Source organism: Jaculus jaculus, chromosome 4, assembly GCF_020740685.1.
Source record: "Jaculus jaculus isolate mJacJac1 chromosome 4, mJacJac1.mat.Y.cur, whole genome shotgun sequence".
NCBI classification, from domain to species: domain Eukaryota; kingdom Metazoa; phylum Chordata; class Mammalia; order Rodentia; family Dipodidae; genus Jaculus; species Jaculus jaculus.
In genome coordinates, this window is record NC_059105.1 from 19,306,324 (window position 1) to 19,329,502 (window position 23,179).

Here is a 23,179-nt window from a genome sequence, read left to right on the forward strand (position 1 = left end):
CTGGTTCACTTAGGACATTTTAAAAAAAAATTTATTTGAGCTGGGCGTGGTGGCGCACGCCTTTAATCCCAGCACTTGGGAGGCAGAGGTAGGAGGATCACTGTGAGTTTGGGGCCACCCTGAGACTACATAGTGAATTCCAGGTCAGCCTGGGCTAGAATGAGACCCTACCTCAAAAATAAAAAAATAAAAATAAAAAAAATTTTATTTGACAGAGAAAAGGGGGAGAAAGAGTGAGAGAATGGGTACGCCAGGGACTCCAGCCACTGCAAACAAACTGCATTTGCATGCGCCCCCTTGTGCATCTGGCTAACGTGGGTCCTGGGGAATCGAGCCTGGGTCCTTTGGCTTTGCAGGCAGATACCTTTACCGCTAAGTCATCCCTCCAGTTGTTCCCCCCTCCCCCACTTTTTTGGAGTCTTGATATGTTGCTTAGATCTTGAATTCCTGATCCTTTTGGCCTCACCTCCTGACTAGCTATGACTACAGGCACATGTTACTGTGCCTGGCAGAGAATCTAGTTTATACACATACCTGTTAGTCTTAGGGCTTAGCAGCCATTTCCTATTAAATCCATTCAAGTTGAAAAATTAGACTTTTATGGCTGGGAGTGGCTCAGTGTGTAAAGTGTTTACTGTGCAAGCATGATGACCCAAGTTTTAATCTCTAGAACCCATATGAAGTTGGTAGCTTGGATGCGCGTTTCTAATCTCATCCCTTCTACAGAGAGATGGGAAGTAGGGAGACAGGGAAGATAAGATCCCTGGAAGCCTGTGAGCTATCCAGCCTGGCATCCAGAGACCTGGTCTCAAACAAGGTGGAAGGAGAGGACCAGTGTCTGATACTTTCCTCTGGCCCCCATGTACATGCCCACATTTGCACACATGAACACACAATGTGTTTTTGGGCTCGAGAGATGGCTCAGCAGCTAAAGGCACTTGCTTAGAAAGACTGACAGCCTGGGTTTGGTCCTTAGCACCCACATCAAGCCATTTGCACAGTGATGGTGTGTGCATCTGGAGTTAGTTTAATTGGTGACAAAAGGTTCTGGTGTATCCATTTACACCCTGCCCCTTTGCTTCCAGATACATACTTAATAACATTAGGCTTTGCTTCTCCAAACCACCCTTTGTCTCCAGACTTCTCTGGGGCCAGCAACTGTCAGACCATGGGCCCTGGGGCCATGTGCTAACCTACAACCATGGGCTCAGTGTCCAACCAGCAATTTGCAGGTAGCTGTGCCAAGACAGTGGAGAAAGGAGGCTCCGGCAGCCGCGGCAAGGGCCGCCACTCTAAGTGGTTCAGTATGCGCGTGGGCTTCAGCTTCTTGTCCATGATGGCCTGTGCTGGGCTCACACTCGATCCCCTCCCCCTGTGGATGTCTTTATGCAGCAGAGTAAGCTGTGTTTGGAGGCCTTCTGGGTCCTCTAGGAGGGTGAGGCAGTGGAGTTCACCTTTGAGAAGTCTGCCAAGGGATCAGAATCCACCGATGTCACTGGCCCTGGTGGGGTGTTCTGTATTGGGAGTGAGAGGCCGCTCAAGGGGAAGAACATGCAGAAATACAGATCCAAAGGAGACAGGTGCTGCAGCTGTGGTGGTCTAGACCCACGTGCCAAGGAATGCAAGTGCCACCCCAACCAAGAAGTGCCACTTCCGCCAAAGCATCAACCATTGGTGGTCTCATGCCTGCTGAAGGCCCAGCAGACCCCCCAGCTCCCAGGGAAAGCCTTTCTACTTCTGGGAGGATGAAGAAGCGATCCACAGCCCTGCCCTGCTCCCAGAAGCCCAGAACTGACCCATGGGAGTGGGCTGTTGTTTTGCTATCAGGAACTTTCAAGAAGGCATCAATTGGCAGAGTGGAGAAAGGGGGGGGGGAATAGGGTGGGTTGGGGTGGCTGGCACTGTCATATATCTCAGGCTGGGGTTTCCAGCACCACCCTGTCTTCCCTTGGTGCGGGAGGGGGGTACGCCAACCATGCTGTATCCAAATGCAAGTGAGGGCTTTGGAGGGGGGAGACCACCCTAGAACCTGCATCTGCATGCTTAATCTGACACTTTAGCCCCAAAATGTCAAGCTTGGACAGGGAGCTTACTCCTCCTCCGAAGAAGGCTGTAGAATATTGCCCTTACAAGGCAGGGTGTGAAACAAAAGCTTGAGACCAGATGAAGGAAGCAAACCACAAGCTACCATACTCCTAGCTCAGGAGCAAGGCAGGGCTTTTTTTTTTTTTTTTTTTTTTTTAAATTGTCACCACTTGTCTACTCTTAACCCAGTCTTGGGTTATGGTGCTAGAAACTCTCAAGCAGTGGGTTGAGATGACAGTCCAAACAGGTGGTAGTGGGAGGGGCTGCCGTTCTGCTGCCTACCTCCTTCCCATCCTGGCCAATGTGATTTTAATTTCCTTTCTCCAGGATGCCAACTGCACTATCGGTGTAGGAATGACGTATTTTGGTGCATTTTAATTTTTTTATTTTTTGGTTTTTCAAGGTAGGGTCTCACTATAGCCCAGGCTGACCTGGAATTCACTCGGTAGTCTCAGGGTGGCCTTGAACTCATGGTGATCCTCCTACCTGTGCCTCCTGAGTGCTTTCCCTTCCTTATTATAAATATTCTGCTTTTTTGTATTTTGGTTTAAGGCCCTTGTTCCTGCACTATGTTCTCAAGGTACATGAATAATCTCAGGGATAAGTCAGCAGTAGCTTACGGTCTGCACAGTAGGAATACTTTTTGTTGTTATCACTGTGGAGAGCATCCATTTGGAGTACATAGCCTATTGAACTACCTTATTTTTGCCAAGTACAATATTTTTTTAAAATTCCTGCCTGTGTCCTGGAAACCCTGTCCATCTTATAAATGTGAAGAGACCAAGTTTTAATTGGTCACCCTATGACTTGATCTCCTTCAGTTGGAAGATTGGAAATTTGTGTAAATAGGAAAAGGTGATACAGAAAGCTGAACAGGGGAAAGGCTCAGAGAAGCCATGTTATAGTTAGTGATGGTTGTCTAATCCCAGGGCACAGAAATGGTTATCTGTACCAAATGCACCCTTCAACTAGATCAGTCTGCTCCTGCCACACAGGATATATATGTGTGTGTTTATATGTTGTTTTGAGAAAAAAATGCAAGTTTGTAAAGGTAATTTTATTTTATGGTTCTAGGGATTGAACCTTGGGCCTCATGAGTGCTAGGCAAGCACTTTACCACTGAGCTACATCCTCAGCCTGATAAGAATGAGTTTTCAGGCCAATACCCTTGTTCTACCCTGTGTGTCCAGGGACAGATAACCTGAAATAAAGACTAGCATCAGATCATAACCTCTCAAGATCTTGGCTTCCAGGGAGATCCACAAATGAGGGCCTCTGAGCCAGTGTCCTGTCCTGCTGCACTAGTGATTGATAGTGTTATGGTAGCTGAAAGAGAAAAGGGGTTTCGTTTATTTGCTGTGAGATCACTGCAAGCCGACTTCACTGTTAAAACTGGACAAATGGAATAGAACACATTGGGTGGTGTGTGTCTACTGGTTTCTTGTCTCCGCAAGTGCTGCCCACTCCAGTTACTGTATTTGTCTGGGCTTTGTAGGACTTTGCTGAGTTTCTGAGTTGGTGATGGCTAGGTGGCCTAGTTTGTAAATATAATGTATTGGTTTTAATGTTCTTTGGGGTTTTATTGTTTACAAAACTTTTTGTATTGAGAAAAATAGCCAGAGTATCTTTGACAAAAGGTTCTGCACCAGACAAAAGGATCTGAAACATAATTGGGGCGGGGCTCTCTCTTCAAAGTGTTTTGTGCTCCCTCCAAAAAAAATTTAGGCTTTTTTTAAAATTTTTATTTTTCCCCCAAGGTAGTGTCTCGCGGTAGCCCAGGTTGATCTGGAATTCACTATGTAGTCTCAGGGTGGCCTTGAACTCATGATGATCCTCCTGTCTCAGCCTCTGGTGTTCTGGGATTAATGGCGTACACCACCATGCCTGGCAAAAATTTATGCTTTTAAAGATTTTCCAGGGATTGCTATGTTATTTACATTAGTATTTTTGTTATTTACAGTGTTAAAAGGACCTGAACAGCCTCTGCTCAAACCTCCTGCTGTGAACTAGCAGAACTTTTGAATAGCAGGTAAGTTGGAAGAGAAGCACAAAATTGAGAGTTTATGCAAATAGTCCCCCCCCATTCTTTCCAGAGCCTTTTATACATAATTAGTGTTCTACCGTTATCTTCATCTCTAGATCCCAGGAGTTGATTTTTGCTTTTTGTTGTGTGTGTACACCTTAGGACAACTTGGATATTGTTAGGTTAGGCATTGCCCGCCTTTTTTTGGGTTTTTCGAGGTAGAGTCTCACTTTGGCTCGGGCTGACCTGGAATTCACTATGTAGTCTTAGGGTGGCTTTGAGCACACAGTGATCCTTGTACATCTGCCTCCCAAATGATGGGATTAAAGGTGTGTGCCACCACACTTGGCTGCCCACCTTAAAAAAAATTTTATAATATTATTTATTTGAGAGAAAGAGGCAGATAGATTCACCAGGGCCTCTAGCCACTGCAAATGAACTCTAGACATATGTGTCCTTTATGCATCTGGCTTTAATGAGTATACTGGGGACTTGAACCTGGGTTCTTGGCTTTGCCGGCAAGTGCCTTTACCCACTAAGCCGTCTCTGTAGCCCAGGAGGACCTGGAATTCTCTGTGTAGTCTCAAGGGGTCCTCATACCTGTGCCTCCAGAGTACTGAGATTAAAGGCGTGATCCACCACACCCAGCCTGCCCACCTTCTTTTGAGATAAGGGTCTCTGTTTGGCCTGGCACTCACCAAGTAGGCTAAACTGTCTGGCCATTGAGCCCTGGGATCATTCTGTCTCTACCTTTCTAGTCCCAGGATTACAAGCATGTGCCACCATGCCTGACATTTTTATGTGGGTTCTGGGAGTCAAACTCCTATCCTTGTGCTTACTAGGCAAGCTCCTTACCAACTGAGCTATGTCCTGAGCTTCTAGATTTCTTTTATCTTCTTTCTTTTCTTTCTCTCTCTCGCGCTCTCTCTCTCTCTCTCTCTCTTTCTCGTGTGTGTGTGTGTATGTGTGTGTGTGTGTGTGTGTGTGTGTGTTTATACGGTCTTTAATCCCATTGCTTTTTTTCCGCTTGTTTCTTTTATTATATATTTTTACTTATTTATTTGAGAGCAATTGAGAAAGAGGCAGATAGAGAGAAAGAGAGAGAATGGGCAGGCCAGGGCCTCCAGCCACTGCAAATGAACTACAGATATGTATGTCACCTTGTGCATCTGGTTTACATGAGTCCTGGGGAATTGAGTCTCGAACCTGGGTTCTTAGGCTTCACCGGCAAGTGTTTAACTGCTAAGCCATTTCTCCAGCACTCTTTTTGTTTTTTCAAGGTAAAGTCTCATTCTAGCTCAGGCTCACCTGGATTTCGCTATGTAGTTTCAGGGTGGCCTTGAACTCATGGTGATCCTCGTACCTCTGCCTCCTAGTGCTGTGATTAGAGGCGTGCACCACCAAACTCAACTTTTTTTATTTTCTAGCAATCTGGAAAAAATTTGATAATGTATAGCTCTTTAGTGCTACATGCATATTTTTAAAAAGTTGTGTATAGGTATATTTGTATGTGTGTGTGTGTGTGTGTGTGAGAGAGAGAGAGAGAGAGAGAGAGAGCGTGAGCGTGCGCACGCATGAGTGCGAGAGTGAGCGCATGTGTGTGTGTGTGCCATGGTTTGTATGTCAAGATCAAAGAACAACTTTGGGGTTGGTCTCACCTGTTCACCTCTCTGGAGGCAGGGATTCTATATTCTCACTTTGGACTCTTGCTCTTCTTTTTGTGTTTACTATGAGTTTCTGGAATATTCTCCTCTGTCCCCTTCCATCTTGCCTGGACCATGGCACTTTTTATAGCATTAAACAACTCATGAGTGTTAGTAAGTTGTATAGAATATGAAGGGTGGGACTGCATAGACTGTAGCAACATCATTAGAGAGGGTAGTCGCCTGGACTTTGCTATTGGGAAAGAATCAGCTTCATAGTGTCAACTTTTGGCATTATATGTTCTGGTAGTTTAGAAAGTAAACTTTTGAAAAAAATGTGACTCTGGGGATTGATCCAGTTCAGGGCATTGTATGTGCTTTCTTTCTTTTTTTTAAATCTTTTTTTCTGATTTATTTTTATTTATTTGAGATGGGGTGGGGTGGAGTTTGTGTGAGAATGGTTGCACCAGGGCCTCTAGCCACTGCAAATGAACTGCTGCATCTGGCTTGCGTGGGACCTGGTGAATCAAACCTGAGTCTTTAGGCTTCACAGGCAAGCGCCTTAACTAAGCCATCTTTCCACCCTGTATATGCTTTTATTTTTATTTATTTTGTTTTGAAAGGTAGGGTTTCACTCTAGCCCAGGCTGACCTGGAATTCACTATGTAGTCTCAGGGTAGCCTCGAACTCACGGCAATCCTCCTACCTCTGCTTCCCGAGTGCTGGGATTAAAGTCATGTGCCACCATGTCTGGCTTCTGTATGTGCTTTTAAACACATGTTTTATCACTGAAATACATCTCCAATACCTGAAATAAACTGTATGAAAGTAGGAGAGGGAGTGGGGAAAGAGGAGGTCTACTGTGTAGCCTAGGCTGGACTAAAGCTTGAATTCTGCTGCTTTTGCTTCCTGAATGATGGAATTGTGGGCATGACCAAATATACTTTGGGTACCAACTTAAAAAAAAAAAGATTTTAGAGGGGAGAGAGAAAGAGAGAGTGAGTTTGAGTATGGGCACACCAGGGCCTCTTGTAAGTGTACTCCAGATGCATGTACCACTTTGTGCAACTGGCTTTATGTGGGTAATGGGAAATCGAGCCCAGGCCACAGGCTTTGCCCACTGAGACATCTCCCCAGCCCAACACCCCCACCCCCCCCCCACCCAGGTAGAGTTTCACTCTAGCCCAGACTGACCTGGAATTCACTATATAATCTCAGGGTGTCCTTGAATTCACAGTGATCCTCCTACCTCTGCCTCCCAAGTGCTGAGATTAAAGGCGTGTGCCACCATGCCTGGATTTTTCAAAACATTTTATTTATGTGAGAGAGGGAAGGAGGCATGGGGGGGAGGAAGGGAGGGAGGGAGAGGAGAGAATGGGCATGTTAGGGTTTCCAGCTACTCCAAGTGAACTCCATACTCAGGTGCCACCTTGTGCATCTGGCTTATGTGGGTCCGGGGGAATCAAAACAATTTCCTTTGCTTTGCAGGTAAGCACCTTAACTCCTAAGTCATCTCTCCAGGCCCCTTCCCCCTTTTTAAGACCATTTCTTAGCATAGACTGACTTCACAGTTTGACCTTGTGCATCTGGTTTATGTGGGTCCTGGTGAATTGAACCGAGGTCCTTTAGCTTTGTAGATGAGCACCTTAACTGCTAAGCCATCTCTCCAGCAGTCCCCCCCTTTAAAATTTTTTTTTTTTGTTGTTGTTTATTACTTATTTATTTGAGAGTGACAGACAGGAAGAGGCAGATAGAGAGAATGGGCACACCAGGGCCTCCAGCCACTGCAAACGAACTCCAGACATATGCACCCCCTTGTGCATCTGGCTAACATGGGTCCTTAGGCTTCACAGGCAAGCGCTTAACCGCTAAGCCATCTCTCCAGCCCTCCCCCCCTTTTTTTTTAAATATATATTTTTATTTATTTATTTGTGACAGACAGAGAGAGAAAGAGGCAGAGAGAGAGAGAGAGAGAGAGAGAATGGGCGCGCCAGGGCCTCCAGCCACTGCAAACGAACTCCAGATGTGTGTGCCCCTTGTACATCTGGCTAACGTGGGTCCTGGGGAATTGAGCCTCAAACCAGGGTCCTTAGGCTTCTCAGGCAAGTGCTTAACCACTAAACCATCTCCAGCTGCCCCCCCTTTTTTTTCAATTTTTTTAAAAAATTATTTATTTATTTATTTGAGAGCGACACAGAGAGAAAGACAGAGGGAGAGAGAGAATGGGCGCGCCAGGGCTTCCAGCCACTGCAAACGAGCTCCAGACACGTGCGCCCCCTTGTGCATCTGGCTAACGTGGGACCTGGGGAACTGAGCCTCGAACTGGGGTCCTTAGGCTTCACAGGCAAGCGCTTAACCGCTAAACCATCTCTCCAGCCCCGCCCCCCTTTTTAAGACCATCTCATAGCGTAGTCTGACCTCAGAGTTTCTATGTAGCTGAGGCTGGTTTTGAACTACTCATTTTTCTTATCTTCCCCTCTTGTGTGCTAGGATTGCAGATAGGTATCATTAGGAATTTTTGATTTTTTTTGAGGTGAGGTCTTGCTTCAGCCTAGGCTGACCTGGAATTCATTATATAGTTCAGGGTGGCCTTGACTGCATAGTGATACTCCTACCTCTGCCTCCTGAGTGCTGAGATTAAAGGAGTGTGCCACTACACCTGGCTTGTATTTTATTATTATTATTATTTTTTTTTTTTGAGGCAAGCTCAACAGACTGGCCTTTTTGTTTTTCTTTTCACTTTTTTTGTTTTGTTTTGTTTTTTGGGGCAGGGTCTCACTCTAGCCCAGGCTGACTTGGAATTCACTATGTAGTCTCAGGGTGGCCTCAAACTCACAGCAATTCTCCTACCTCTGACTCCTGAGTGCTGGGATTAAAGGTGTGCACCACCACACCCAGTCAGAGAGCGTGAGAGAATTGGCACATCAGTGTCTTCAGACATTGTAATCAAACTCCAGACATGTGCGCCACCCTGTGTGCATGTGCGAGGTTGCTTATGTGGGATCTGAGGAGTTGAACCTGTGTGTCTGGCATACATGGAATCTGGGGAGTAGGACATACATCCTTAGGCTTTGCAGGCAAAAGTGCCTTATCTGCTAAGCCATCACTTCAGTTCCCAGCTTGTTTTTTTTTCTTTCTTTTAATTTGAAAAAAAAAAATTTGTGACCTGGAATTCACTATGGAGTCTCAGGGTGGCCTCGAACTCACAGCAATCCTCCTACCTCTGCCTCCTGAGTGCTGGGATTAAAGGCGTGTGCCACCATGCATGGCCCAAGAAAAAAAAATTATTTGAGGAGGAGGATGAGAAGAGAGAATTGGCATGCTAGGGCCTCAGTCACTGAAATCAATCTCTAGATGCTTGTGCCACCTAGTGTGCATGTGCAACCTTGTGCGTGCGTCACCTGTGTGTGTCTGGCTTGTATGGAATATTGAGACTTGAATGTGGGTCCTTAGGCTTTGCAGGCATGTGCCTTAACCTCTAAACCCCCGTTGTTTTTTTTTTGAAGACAAGTTTCTCTATATCCCTGTTGGTCTAGAATTCACCATGTATACCAGGCTGTCCTTAAACTCATGGGCCATTCTCTTGCCTCTTCCTCCTGAGTGCTGGAAATAACACATTTCTACCACCACACCTGGCTAATGGCCACTTTTCATTTATTTGTTCTTTTGTTTTTATTTTTCACAATTTCATTCATGTATTTCGATCATATTCACCTATTATCCTTTTTTCTCCCCTTCCTATTCGCACTGTTTAAACCCCCTTTTTCCAACTAATCCCCTTCCTACTTCATTCCTCCCCCATTTTTTCTGTTTTCTTTTTTATTATTGTTTTTATTTATTTAACAAAGAAAGAGAGAGAATGGGTGCACCAGGGCCTCCGGCCACTGCAAACGAATTCCAGACACATGCACCACCTAGTGCATCTGGCTAATGTGAGTCCTGGGGAATCGAACCGGGGTCCTTTGCCTTTGCAGGCAAATGTCTTCTATGCCATCACTCCAGCCCTTTTCTTTCTTCCCTCCCTCCCTCCCTCTCTTCCTCCCTGCCTCCCTTCTTTCTTTCTTTCTTTTTTAGGTAGGGTCTCACTAGCCCAGGCTGTTCTGGAGTTCCCTATGTAGTCTCAGGCTGGCCTTGAAATCATGGCGATCCCCCTACTTCTGCATCCTAAGTGCTGGGATGAACCACCAAACCTGTTTCTTTTCTGTTTTGTTTTGGTGACCTAATGAGTTGAATTAGGCTTGCTAGCATGGGTGGGGATTATTGAAGTATGAGCAACTTGTCAATGGTGGTTATACCACTGAAGAACCTCACTCCCTTTTCCCCCATCAACCATTAACTGCCTGTAACTCCCCAGGTGGAGTCTCATAAGCCCCTCCCCCATTCACAATAGAATGTTGGTTCAGTTTTGTGCAGACCAACCGCAGTTTTTATGAATTCATGAGTGTAACCACCATATTATGTGTATCCAGAAGACACATCAATCCTACCCATCTTTTGGCTTGTGCATTCTTTTGCTTTCTGGTCTGTGATGTTCCCTAAACTTTGGAGAGGATACTGTGGATGGTCCTATTTAGGGCTGAGCATGCACTAGCCATTTACTTACCCTCAGTACTTTACTTCCTTTATGTCTCTGCATTGTCCTCGTTCCACTGATAAAAAGAACTTTTTTCTTTTTGTTTTTGGTTTTTGAAGTTGGATCTCACTTTAGCCCAAGCTGACCTGGAATTGTAGTTTCAGGATGGCCTTGAACTCAAGGCATTCCTCCTACCTCTGCCTCTCAAGTGCTGGGATTAAAGGAGTGTATGACCACGCCTGGCTCAGAAGGAACTTTTTTTTTGGCTTTTTGAGGTAGGGTCTCACCCTAGTCCAGGCTGTCCTGGAATTCACTATGTAGTCTCAGGGTGGCCTTGTACTCACAGTGATCCTACTCCCTCTGCCTTCCAAGCACTGGCATTAAAGGCGCATGCTACCATGCCTATCTAGGAACTTTAAAAAAAATATATTTTATTTATTTGATACAGAGAAAGAGGGAGGGAGAGAGAGAAAGAGAATGGGCATGCCAGGGCCTTCAGCCACTGTAGATAAACTCCAGTTGCATGTGCCCCCTTGTGCATCTGGCTTACGTGGGTTCTGGGGAATCATTCCTTGAACTGGGGTCCTTAGGCATCACAGGCAAGCATTTAACTGCTAAACCATCTCTTCAGCTCCATAAGGTACTTTTTTTAAAGCCCAACAATTTTTTTCTCAATTTTTAATTAACATTTTCCATGATTATAAAAAATAACCCATAGTAATATCCTCCCCCACTTTCCCCTTTCAAATTCCATTCTCCATCATATCCCCTCCCCATCTCAATCAGTCTCTCTATTTTGATGTCATGATCTTTTCCTCCTCTTATGATGGTCTTGTGTAGGTAGTGTCAGGCACTATGAGGTCATGGATATCCAGGCCATTTTATGTCTGGAGGGAGCACGTTGTAAGGAGTCCTACCCTTCCTTTGGCTCTTACATTATTTCCGCCACCTCTTCCGCATTAGACCCTGAGCCTTGGAAGGTGTGATCGAGATGTTACTCAGTACTCCAATCACTTCTTTCCAGCACTGTGATACCTTTTGAGTTGTCCCAAGGTCACTGCCATCTGAAAAGAGAAGAAATCAAGGGCCTCGGTAATGGCCTATAATGTTTTGGGGGCATCAGGGACATCCCTGGCCAACAACTCACTGGAGGTATCCCATCCCTGGCACTGAAAATTTTCTAACAACACTCTATGGCTCCTAAGTGTTCCATTGTCTGAAACTGGAGGATTCCATATGATTTATTTGCATCCTCTTAGATTTTGATTAGCCCTCCCTCCACCTTTCCTTTACCCAGTCTCTTCCCCTGACCTCACTTTGGGCCTTTTCACCCCCATTAATCTATTCTTCTATTTATATTTATACAATACCAACTTATTAAGTACCCTCCTCCCTTCCTTTCTCTTCCCTTTATATCTCCTTTTTAACTTATTGGCCTCTGCTACTGAGTTTTTTCCTTCTCACCCGTAAGCCCAATCATCTGTAGCTAGGGTTAGCGCTTAACTGCTAAACCATCTCTTCATCTCCATAAGGTACTTTTTTTGATTGAGGCTGAGAGCAGCACTAATCTATAAGTGTAACCATAAATATTTAAAAGGCTTAAAAGTTTTATTAAATTTAAAAAATAATTTATCTATTTGCAAGCAGAGAGAGAGAAGAGATGGAGAGAATGGACATATCAGGGCCTCCGGTCGTTGCAGATGAACTCCAGATGTATGTGCCATTTTGTGCATCTGGCTTTATGTTGGCACTGGGGAATCAAACTTGGGTGGGTTGTTAGCCTTTGCAGATAAACACTGCAACCACTAAGCCATCTCTCCAGTCCTTTCTATTTACGTGTGAGAGAGAAAAAGTTAGGGCTTCAAGCCACTGTAAATGTACTCCAGACATATGTGCCACCATGTGCATCTTTCTTACATGGGTACTGGGGAATTGAACCTGGGTCCTTAGGCTTTGCAGGCAAGTGCATTAACTGTTAAGCCATCTGTCTAGCCCTTAAAATATTTTGTAAAAATATACTTTATTAGTCAGACATGGTGGTGCATACCTTTAATCCCAGCACTTGGGAGACAGTGATAGGAGGTTTGCTGTTAGTTCAAGGCTAACCTGAGACTACATAGCGAATTCCAGGTCAGCTGGGACTAGAGTGAGAACATACCTCGTAAAAACAAGAAAAAAAATTATTTGTTTGAGAGAGAGGGATGAAAAGAAGCAGCCACAGAGAAGATGAATATGGGTGCCAGAGTCTCCTGCTACTGCAAGCTACAGAAGCATGCTCCACTTTTGCATCTAGTCTTATGTGGGTACAGGATCCTGGACCATCAGGCTTTGCAGGTAAGTACCTTTAAATGTTGAGCCATCTCTCCAGCTTCTTAAAATGTTTTTATTGGTGGGCAAGCATCTTTTCCAAGAACAGAAGACTTCCCATTTCAGAATTACTCATTGTCTGAATGTCTCTCCCTGAGCTATAAGCCTCATAAAGATAGAGCAGTGGAAGTATCCATTACTACTGGAGGTAGCCTAGAAGCCAGCACAATAAGCAAATATATGTTACATTAAAAGGAAATTTAAAGGGCTGGAGAGATGGCGTAGCAGTTAAGGTGCTTGCTTGCAGAAGTCAAAGGACCTAGGTTCGATTCCCCAAGACCTGCATATAAACCAGAAGGTGGAACGTGTGTCTGGAGTTTGGTTAAGGCGCTTGTTGGCAAAGCCAAAGGATGTGGGTTACTATCAGAAATGTTACTGGCAGTGCTATAAGTAGCTTAAAGGTCTATAGAAGGTGGGCTTCAGAGAGATGGCTTAGAAGTTAAAGGTGCTTGCTTGCATAGTCTAGTGGCCTGGGCTCAGTTCCCCAGTACTAATGTAAAACCAGATGCACAAAGTGGCATATACACTTGGAGTTTGTTTGCAATGGCAAGAGGCCCTGATATGCCCATTCTCATTAATCCTCATTCTCATTCATATGTTGTTAAATAAATAAATAAGATGACTATAGCAGGGTGTCAGTTTTCAAACACAAATTACGGTTCTGTCAGGCTGGTTTGATATGACAGAGCTGCATCTAGTTACACAGTGGTATGGTCTATGATTTGAACTATATCATATCATATATCAGTTCCCAATCCCAGTCTTATTTGAAAATTAGACTGTATATGACTATCTTCACATCTGAACAATGTACCAATAGAAAGTATTAGAATGGGAAAGGGGGTGGCGTGGAGGCATATATATATATGTATTTTTTTTGTTGTTGTTTTTCGAGGTAGGGTCTCACTCTAGTCTAGACTGACCTGGAACTCAATAGGTAGGTAGTCTCAGGGTGGCCTCAAATTCATGGCGATCCACCTACCTCTGCCTCTCAAGTCCTGGAATTAAAGGCAGTTGCCACCATATCCGGCGAGGCATGCTCTTTTAATCTCTGCACCCTGGAGGAGGAAGAGATAGGAGGTTCACTGTGAGTTAGAGGCCAGCCTGGGGCTGCAGAGTGAGTGCCATGTTAGTCTGGGTAGAGTGGGACTCTACCTTGTACTCCCCCCCCCCACAAAGTTACCTAGGATATAAGATACAAGCACAGATAAGTGGGGACTGAAACTTGTCTAATGCATACTTCAAAATGCTTCATTATGAAAAGTTGCCCACAGACTTGGGAGGCAGAGGTAGGAGGATCACTATGAATTTGAGGTCAGCCTGAGACTACGTAGTGAATTCAGGTCAGCCTGGGCTAGAGTGAGACCATACTTCAGGAAAAACAAACAAACAACAGCAGCAGCAACAACAAAGCAATTTGCTATTGGGGCTGGAGAGAGGGTTCAGCAATTAAAGCTGTTTGCTTGTAAACCTGAATGGCCCTGGTTTTATTCCCCATTACCAAGCAAGATGTACAAAGTAGCACATGGAATTTGGAGATTGTCTGCAGGGACAGGATGGTCCCTGGAATGCCTATATTCTGTCTGCCCCTTTCTCTCTGCCTCTTATCTCTCTCTGAATAAATACATTAAAAAAATACTTTTAAAGGAAGCCTTAGAAGTTCATGGTTTTAGCTATGCATATTCACTATACTGAGTAGAAACTTCAATTTTTTAAAAAAATATTTTATGGCCTAGAGAAATGGCTTAGCGGTTAAGCACTTGCTTGTGAAATCTAAGGGCCTCTGTTTGAGGCTCGATTCCCCAGGACCTACGTAAGCCAGATGCACAAGTTGGTGCATGCATCTGGAGTTCATTTGCAGTGGCTGGAGGCATGGTGTACCTATTCTCTCTCTCACTCTGTGCCTCTTTCTCTCTCTCTGCCTGTCTCTTTCAAATAAATACATAAAAATAAAAAAGAAAAAAAATTATTTGAGAGAGAGAGAGAGAGAGAGAGAGAGGGAGGGAGAGAGAGAGGGAGAGAGAGGGAGAGGGAGGGAGAGGGAGGGGGAGGGAGAGAATGTGCCAGGGTCTCGCCACTACAGATCAACTCCAGATGCATGGGTTATCTTGTACATCTGGCATATGTGGGTCTTGGGGAATTGAACCTTGGTCCTTTGGCTTTGCAGGCAAGCACCTTAATGGCTAAGCCATCTCTAGCCCTAAAATCTTTTTTTAATTTACTTATTGCGGGGTGGAGGTCAGATAGATAAATAAAGAGAAAAGGTGCTCCAGGGCCTCTAGCCACGGCAAACAAACTCCAGATGCATTTGTCACCTAGTGCACATGGCTTTACGTGAGTACCGAGGAAATCGAACCTGGGTCCTTTGGCTGTGTAGGCGAGTGCTTTAACTGCTAAGTCATCTCTCCAAGGCCAGGAATTTCTTTTCTTTTTTTTTTAACCTATCTTTTAAAATTTTTTTAATTTAATTTTTATTAACATTTTCCATGATTATAAAATTGTTTTTCAAAAATTTTTTATTATTAACAACTTCCATGATTATAAAAAAAAAATCCCATGGTAATACCCTCCCTCCCCCCACTTTCCCCTTTGAAACTCCATTCTCCCCATCTCAACCAGTCTGTCTTTTATTTTGATGTCATGATCTTTTCTTCCAGTTTTGATGGTCTTGTATAGGTAGCGTCAGGCACTGTGAGGTCATGAATATCCAGGCCATTTTGTGTCTGGAGGAGCACATTGTAAGGAATCCTACCCTTCCTTTGGCTCTTATATTCTTTCTGCCACCTCTTCTGCAATGGACCCTGATTCTTGGAAGGTGTGATAGAGATATTGCAGTGCTGGGCACTCTTGTCACTTCTTACCAGCACCATGATGCCTTCTGAATCATCCCAAGGTCACTGTCATCTGAAAAGAGAAGGTTCTCAACCAAAAGTGAGAGTAGCATTAACATGGGTATGAACATTAAGAGAAATGCTTACTGGGCAGTTTGGTGAGCATAGTGTATACATTTAGCCAGACACCAGTGGACGTCACACCCCTAGGGCTCATGACTACCCCTTCCTTGTTGTAGGTTTTCAGTATCAAGGTGTATTTGATGAGCATAGTATATACATTTAGCCTCACTTCTATTTTTTTAAATATATTATTTATTTATTAGAGAGAGAGAGAGAGAGAGAATAGGCGACCCAGGGCCTCCAGCCACTTATATTCTTTCCACCACCTCTTCTGCAATAGACTCTGAGTCTTGGAAGGTGTGATAGAGATATTGCAGTACTGAGCACTCCTGTCACTTCTTTCTAGCACCGTGATGTCTTCTGAGTCACCCCAAGGTCACTGCCATCTGAAAAGAGAAGATTCTCTGCCAAAACTGAGAGTAGCATCAATATAAGTGTATGAACATTAAGAGAAGTGCTTACTGGGCAGTTTGATAAGCATAGTATATACATTTAGCCAGACACCAGCAGATGTTACACCCCTAGGGCTCATGACTACTCCTGTTTTAAGTGTTCAGTATCAGGAATGTATTCTCTCCCATGGAGTGGGCCTCCAGTCCAATTAGAGGGCAGTTGCTTTCCACCATGGCAGATGTGCCACTATTGTACCCGTTGGCTGGCCAATTACAAGGCTTGCAGTGTCCACTGATGAGTATTTTCACTGGTGTTTTCTCTTGCTTCCATTGAACTGCATGCAGAATGGCTTCTTCCAGCTTTCTGTCAGCTGGTCTACATGGAGGAGGTTATCAGCTCAGTTCCAGCAGGATTTCTCAGTGGCCTTGCAGCCCAAGTATGTGGAATCTTCAACAATAGGGTCTTACCATCTAATTTTGGTGGGAAACCAAGGGTCTCAGCAATGGCCTATAATGTTTTGGGGGCATCAGGGACCTCAACCCAGGAATTTCTTTATTTTTGTTTTTGGTTTTTCGAGGTAACATCTTGCTGTCTAGCCCAGGCTGACCTGGAATTCACTGTATAGTTTCAGGGTGGCCTCAAAATCACTGGCATCCTCCTACCTCTGCCTCATGAGTGTTGGGATTAAAGGTGTGCACCACCATGCCCAGTTCAAATGTGTGTCTTAAAAAAAAATTATTTTTCTTAAATTTGAATTTAATTAATTTATTTGAGAGAGAGAGACAGAAAGAGGAGAAGGGCACACCAGGACCTCTAGCCACACTGCAAACAAATCCCAGATCCATATGCCACCTTGTGCATCTGATTTATATGGGTCCTGGAGAATCGAACCTGGGTCCTTTGGTCTTGCAAGCAACTGCTTTAACTGCCAAGCCATCCCTCCAGCCCACAGATTTTTTTTCTTTTTCTTTTTTTTTTTTTCGAGGTAGGGTCTCACTCTAGCCCAGGCTGACCTGGAATTCACTAGGGAGTCAAAGGGTGGCCTCTAACTCACAGTAATCCGTCTCCCGAGTGCTGGGATTAAAGGCATGTTTCACCACGCCCGGCCAGCCCACAGATTTTTTTTTTAAATTATTATTATTTTTTTTTGCAAGGGAGGGGGAAGGAGGTAGTACAGATAGATAGAAATAGAGAGAGAGAGAGAGAGAGAGAGAGAGAGAGAGAGAGAGAGAGAATATGGGTGTTCCAGGGCTTCCTGCCACTGCAAACAAACTCCAGATATATGCATACTGGGTTTACATGGATACTGAGGGATTGAACCCACACAGTTTTTGCAAGCAAACACCTCATCCACTGACAGAGCCATCTCTCTCTCCCTCTCCCTCCCACCCCCCCCTTTGGTTTTGTTTTTTTCGAGGTAGGGTCTCACTCTATCCCAGGCTGACCTGGAGTTCACTATGTAGTCTCAGGGTGGCCTTGAACTCACAGTGATCCTCCTGAGAGCCGGGATTTAAAGGCATGCGCCACCATGCCTGGCCAGATTTTTTTTGATAAATATTCCTTTATTAGCATTTTCATACATGCTTTAAAAACATTTTTTATTGATTTGGTTTTGTATGGTAGGGTCTTTTCTAGCCTAGCCTGACCTGAAACTCACTGTGTAGTCTCAGGCTAGTCACTAACTCATAGCAATCCTCTTACATCTGCCTCCTGAGTGCTGGAATGAAAGGCGTGTGCCACCATGCCTGGGTTTTTCAATCTTTAAAACAGGTTATTTATTTATGTAAAAGTGAGGGAGAAGAAAGAGTATTGGCAGTGGAAATGAACTCCAGATGCACGTACCACTCTGTGCATCTGTCTGTATGCGGGTACTGGGGAGTCAAGCCATGAGGCTTTGGAAGCAAGTGGCCTTTAACTTATGAGCTTTTCTCTGGTCTCTTTTTATTTTTTTATTTTAGAGAGAGAGACAGGACGACGCAGAGAGAGAGAAAGAGAGAGAAAGACCAGGGCCTTTCAGCCACTGTGAATGAATTTCAAATACATGTACCCCTTGTGTGTGCATGTGCAACATTGTATGCTTGCGTCACTGTGCTTCTGGTTATGTGGGACCTGGAGATTCAAACAGGAGTTCTTAGGCTTTGCAGACAAAAGCCTTAACTGCTAAGCCATCTCTGTAGCCCTCCAGCTTTTTTTTTTTTTTTTTTTTTTTGAGGTAGGGTTTCACTCTAGCTCAGGCTGACCTTGGAATTCACTATGTAGTCTCAGGGTGGTCTCAGACTCATGGTGATCCTCCTACCTCTGCCTATTGCTGGGATTAAAGCTGTGCTATCATACCTGCTTCCTTTTTTTTAAAAAAAAATATTTTTTTCATTTATTTATTTGGAGGGGGGGAATGAATTAATGAACGCATATCGGTTAACCAGGGCCTCTAGTCATATGCTTTTAAAAAATAAGTCTTATATCCAGGCACAGTGGTGCTTGCCTTTAATCCCAGTACTCCGGATGGAAGCAAAGGTAGGAAGACTACTGTGAGTTTGAGGCCACCCTGAGACTACATAGTGAATTCCAGGTCAGCCTGAACTAGAGTGAAACCCTACCTCAAAGGGGGAAAAAAAATAATATATATATATAAAATCTTGGGGTTCTGGGGAGATGGCTTAGTACTTAAGGCATATGCCAGTGAATCCTAAGGACCCAGGTTCAGTTCCCTAGTGCCCATGTAAGCCAGATGCCCAAGGGGGTATATGCATCTGGTGTTTGCAGTAGCTGGAAGCCCTGCATGCCTATTCTCTCTGTCTCTGTCTTTGAGTCAGTTTGTCTCTCTCTCTCTCTGCCTCTCTCAAAGAAATATTTAAAATAATAAAACATAAAAAAATCTTGGGCTGGAATGATAGCTTAGTACTTAAGACACTTGCCTGCAAAGCTAAAGGACTCATGTTCAGTTCCCCAGGACCAATGTAATCCAGATGCACAAGGTGGTCCATGAGTCTGGAATTCGTTTGCAGTAGCTGGAGGCACTAGGGTGCCCATTCTTTCTCTTTCTCTCTTATACACTCACAGAAATACATAAAAATATTTAGCAAATAAGTCATGATTAGGAATAATGAAAATCTACATGAAAGTAACTAAGGTAATGCAGGAAGCTCTCTCTGTTTTCCCACTTGTTAACAGTTTACATTGGTACAGTTCATTAATCAAAACTAAGAAGCCTAGCATGGTGGCACATGCCTTTAATTCTAGCCCTCAGGAGGCAGAGGTAGGAGGACCACTGTGAGTTAAAAGCCACCCTGAGACTACATAGTGAATTCCAGGTCAGCCTGGGCTAGAGTGAAACACAACCTTACAGACCAAACAAAACAAAACTGAAAGACCACCATTCCTCTATCACTATTAACTAAACTTGGGAGTTACTTCGAATTTCACTGTTTTCCCAACATGTACTTGTTTTGTTCCAGGATCCCATGCAGAACTCAACTCTGTATAGTTCTGCAGTACCAACCAAGACAGACCTGGAACCTATGGTTATAGGGTTTCTTACTCCAACTTAGTGACCTAATCACAGGTTGACAGAATGAACAAAAGGACGAATCCAGTGTGGGATATTTGTCAACACAGAAAATAGAAAAATACAAAGGCAAGGTGGAGGGTACAGGCAAAATGTGACACTGTGGGGAAGTAAAATCAGAAAGTTATTAAATCTGAGATTTTGTTCTTGTTAATTAAAGAGCAGATATAGAATCCCAGCACTTGGGAGGCAGAGGTAGGGGGATTGCTGTGAGTTTGATGTCACCCTGAGACTACATAGTGAATCCCATGTCAGCCTGGGCCAGAGTGAGACCATACATTGAAAAACCAAAAAAAGAAAAAAAGAGTAGATACAGGGGCTGGAGAGATGGCTTAGAGGGTAAGGTGCTTGCCTCTGAAACCTAAGGATCCAGGTTCAGTTCCCCAGTACTCAACATGAAGCCAGATGCACAAGGTGGCACATGCATCTGGAGTTTGTTTGCAGTGGCTGGAGGCCCTGGTATGCCAGTTTTTTTTTTTCTCTTTCTCTTTCAAATAAACAAAATACATTAAAAATGAAAAAAAGGAAGTAGATACAGAGCTGGTTGTGGATGTGCACACCTTTAATTCCAGTACTTGGTAGGCAGTGGTACAAGGATCACTGTGAGTTCAGGGCCAGCCTGAGGCTACAAAAGTGAATTCTAGGTTAACCTGTACGAGAGTGAGGCCTTACCTCGAAAAACCAAAAAAATAAATTAAAAAATATATATATAGGACTGGAGAAATGGCTCAGTGGTTGTCGCAGACAGCTTCAGGTTCACTGAGATGAACTTTCAAACCAGGCACAGTTATGGAAGAAGGGATTTATTGAAGCTTACAGATCCAGGGGAAGTTCCATAATGGCAAAAGAAGCTGGCCTGCCTTCACAGGCCCAAGCAGACAGAGAGAGAAGTATAAGCCTAAAGGTCAAAAGCCTGAGCACACTTCAGGAACTCCAGCTAGGCACACATTGCATATCTTTAGATTGAAATTGGAAACCCATCACCACACCTTAAGATCCACCCAGTGACTTTGCCTCCAGCCAGGTAGCCAGGAGATGCAAACTACAAACAAACTACTGAATATATTGGGGGCCGTCTATTCTATTCAAACCACCACAGTGGTTAAGGTGCTTACTTGTGAAACCTAAGAGCCCAGGTTTGATTCCCCAGTACCCACATAAGCCAGATGTATAATGTGGCACTTTCATCTGGAGTTCTTTGCAGTGGCTGGAAGCCCTAGTATGCCCATTCATTGTCCTTCTTTCTGCCTCTCTCTCAAATAAAATTTGAAAAAAAAATGTTCTAAGATGGGCTGGAGGGATGGCTTACCAGTTAAGGCATTTGCCTGCAAAACCAAGACTCAGGTTTGATTTCCCCAGGAGCCACAGATGCACAAGGGGATGCATGTGTCTGGAGTTCATTTGCAGTGGCTAGAGGCCCTGATGCTCTCATTCATTCTCTGTCCTTTTCCCTCCCTCCTCCTCTGTCAAATAAATGAAAAAAAAAAAAAAAAAAGTTCCAAGAGTAGATATAAGGAGGGTCACTCTGAATTCGAGATCAGCCTGAGACAACATAGTAAATTCCAGGTCAGCAGCATGTGTAGAAAGAGACCTTACCTAAAAAATAAGAAAATTGAAAAAGCAGATATAGCAAGAATAAATAAAATGAGCTGGGCATGGTGATACACGCTTTTAATCCCAGCATTTGGGAGGCAGAGGTAGGAAGAGTGCCATGAGTTTGAGCCACTCTGAGACTACATATTGAATTCTAGGTCAACCTGGGCTAGAGTGAAACCCTACCTCGAGGAAAAAAAAAGTCAAGGAAGCAGGAGCCTGGGAGGATACACATGGACTCTGAAGTCACCTCAGTATAAATGATACATATATATATATATATATATATTTTTTTTTTTTTTAACTTTTTTGGGGGGGAGTTTCGAGGTGATCCTCCTACCTCTGCCTATTGCTGAGATTAAATGTGTGCGCCGTCCCACCTGCCTTTTTAAAAAAAATCAAAAAAAATTTTTTCTTTATTTTATTTGAGAGTGACAGAGAAAGAGGCAGAGGGAGAGAGAGAATGGGCGCCCCAGGGCTTCCAGCCACTGCAAACAAACTCCAGACGCCTGCACCCCCTTGTGCATGTGGCTAACGTGGGTCCTGGGGAATCGTGCCTTGAACCAGGGTCCTCAGGCTTCATAGGCAAGTGCTTAATTGCTAAGCCATCTCTCCAGCCCTGGCTTTTTTTTTTTTAACTTAAAAAATTATTTGAGAGAGAGAAAGGGGGAGAGAGCTAGCATGCATGCATGTGCCAGGGCCTCTAGCCACTGCAAAGGAACTCCAGATGCATGCGGCACCTTGTGCATCTGGCTTATGTGCATTCTGGGAGATTGAACCTTGGTCTTTTGGCTTTGTAGGCAAGTGCCTTAACTGTTTAGCTATCTCTCCAGCCCATAATCTGCTTTTTGTCAACTTCCAAAGGATTCTGGGCTAAATTTATAGCATACTGATTACTAGTATAAATACTTTCTCTCCATCCCCCCCCCCCCCCACACACATAGCCTGAGAGTGAGCCTGGGCTAGAGTGAGGACCTACCTGGAAAAACAAACAACCCCCCCAAAAAAAAGATTCAATGGAGGGGGGATTTGAGGGGGGGGGAAGTGAGGGTAGTAGGAGAGGATTATGATCATGGTATACTCTGTATGTACAGTGGTCATCAATAAAAAATTTTAAAATGTACTGGAGAGGGCTGGAAAGAGGTTAAGGTGCTTGCCTGGAAAGCCTAAGGATCCAGGTTCGATTTTCTTAGAACCCACGTAAGCCATATAAACATGGTGGAGCATATACCTGGATTTTGTTTGCACTGGCTAGAGGCTCTGGTGTTCTCATTCCCTCTATCTGCACCCCCCAATAAGTAAGTAAAATATGTTTTTAAAGCAAATTAAGGAAAAAATGAAATAAAGCCCCAGACATGTGATTGTAGACCACAGTAGCTATCTTATTTCTTCATTTTCTTCAAACGTTAATCTACATTGGCCTACTTCTTAGAGAAAATTAAGGTCATCATTATATTTCTTCAGTTTGCTTTCAATCCCCCTTATAAAAGAAATAAGAGCACAGAAGACAGACATCACCACCCACAAAAATAACCTTGGACGTATCCTGTCATTTGGATACTTTGGGTATACTCCTGTTACAAGTCGATAGATGGGAGTTTAGCTCCCTCCTCCATTTGTTCTCTGAATCTCCCACCCATCCTGCCTTATCAGTCTTCTGTCACTGCATCGCTTTGTCTCTTTACCTTTTAGTCTACTGGTACTTACACAAAATAAATGTCCTAAAGTATAAACTTGCTTTGTCACTGTCCAAGATTTTAAAAAGTTTTTGAGATAGGGTCTCATTCAAGCCTAGGCTGACCTGGAATTTATTATGTCGTCTCAACTGACCTGTAATTCACTTTGTCATCTCAAGGTGGCCACATACTCACAAGTGATCCTCCTACCTCTGCCTCCCAAGTGCTGCGATTAAAAGAGTGCATCCTCATGCGCGGCAGATTAAAAAAAATTATTTATTTGCAAGCAGAGACAGAGACACAGAGT

The 23,179-nt window shown here is 44.0% G+C and overlaps 1 protein-coding gene and 1 pseudogene across 4 annotated transcripts in view; both read left to right on the plus strand.

Annotated features, from left to right (window-relative positions):
- The window catches only part of Gigyf2 (GRB10 interacting GYF protein 2), a 187,674-nt gene that overhangs the window by 15,803 nt on the left and 148,692 nt on the right, over positions 1 to 23,179 (plus strand). For all 4 annotated transcript variants that reach the window (XM_045147291.1, XM_045147288.1, XM_045147289.1 and 1 more), the window contains exon 2: positions 4,046 to 4,114. The gene's annotated coding sequence lies outside the window, so the exon portion shown is untranslated. The remainder of the gene's footprint in view (positions 1 to 4,045; positions 4,115 to 23,179) is intronic.
- Positions 1,202 to 1,795, plus strand: LOC101615175 (annotated as a pseudogene).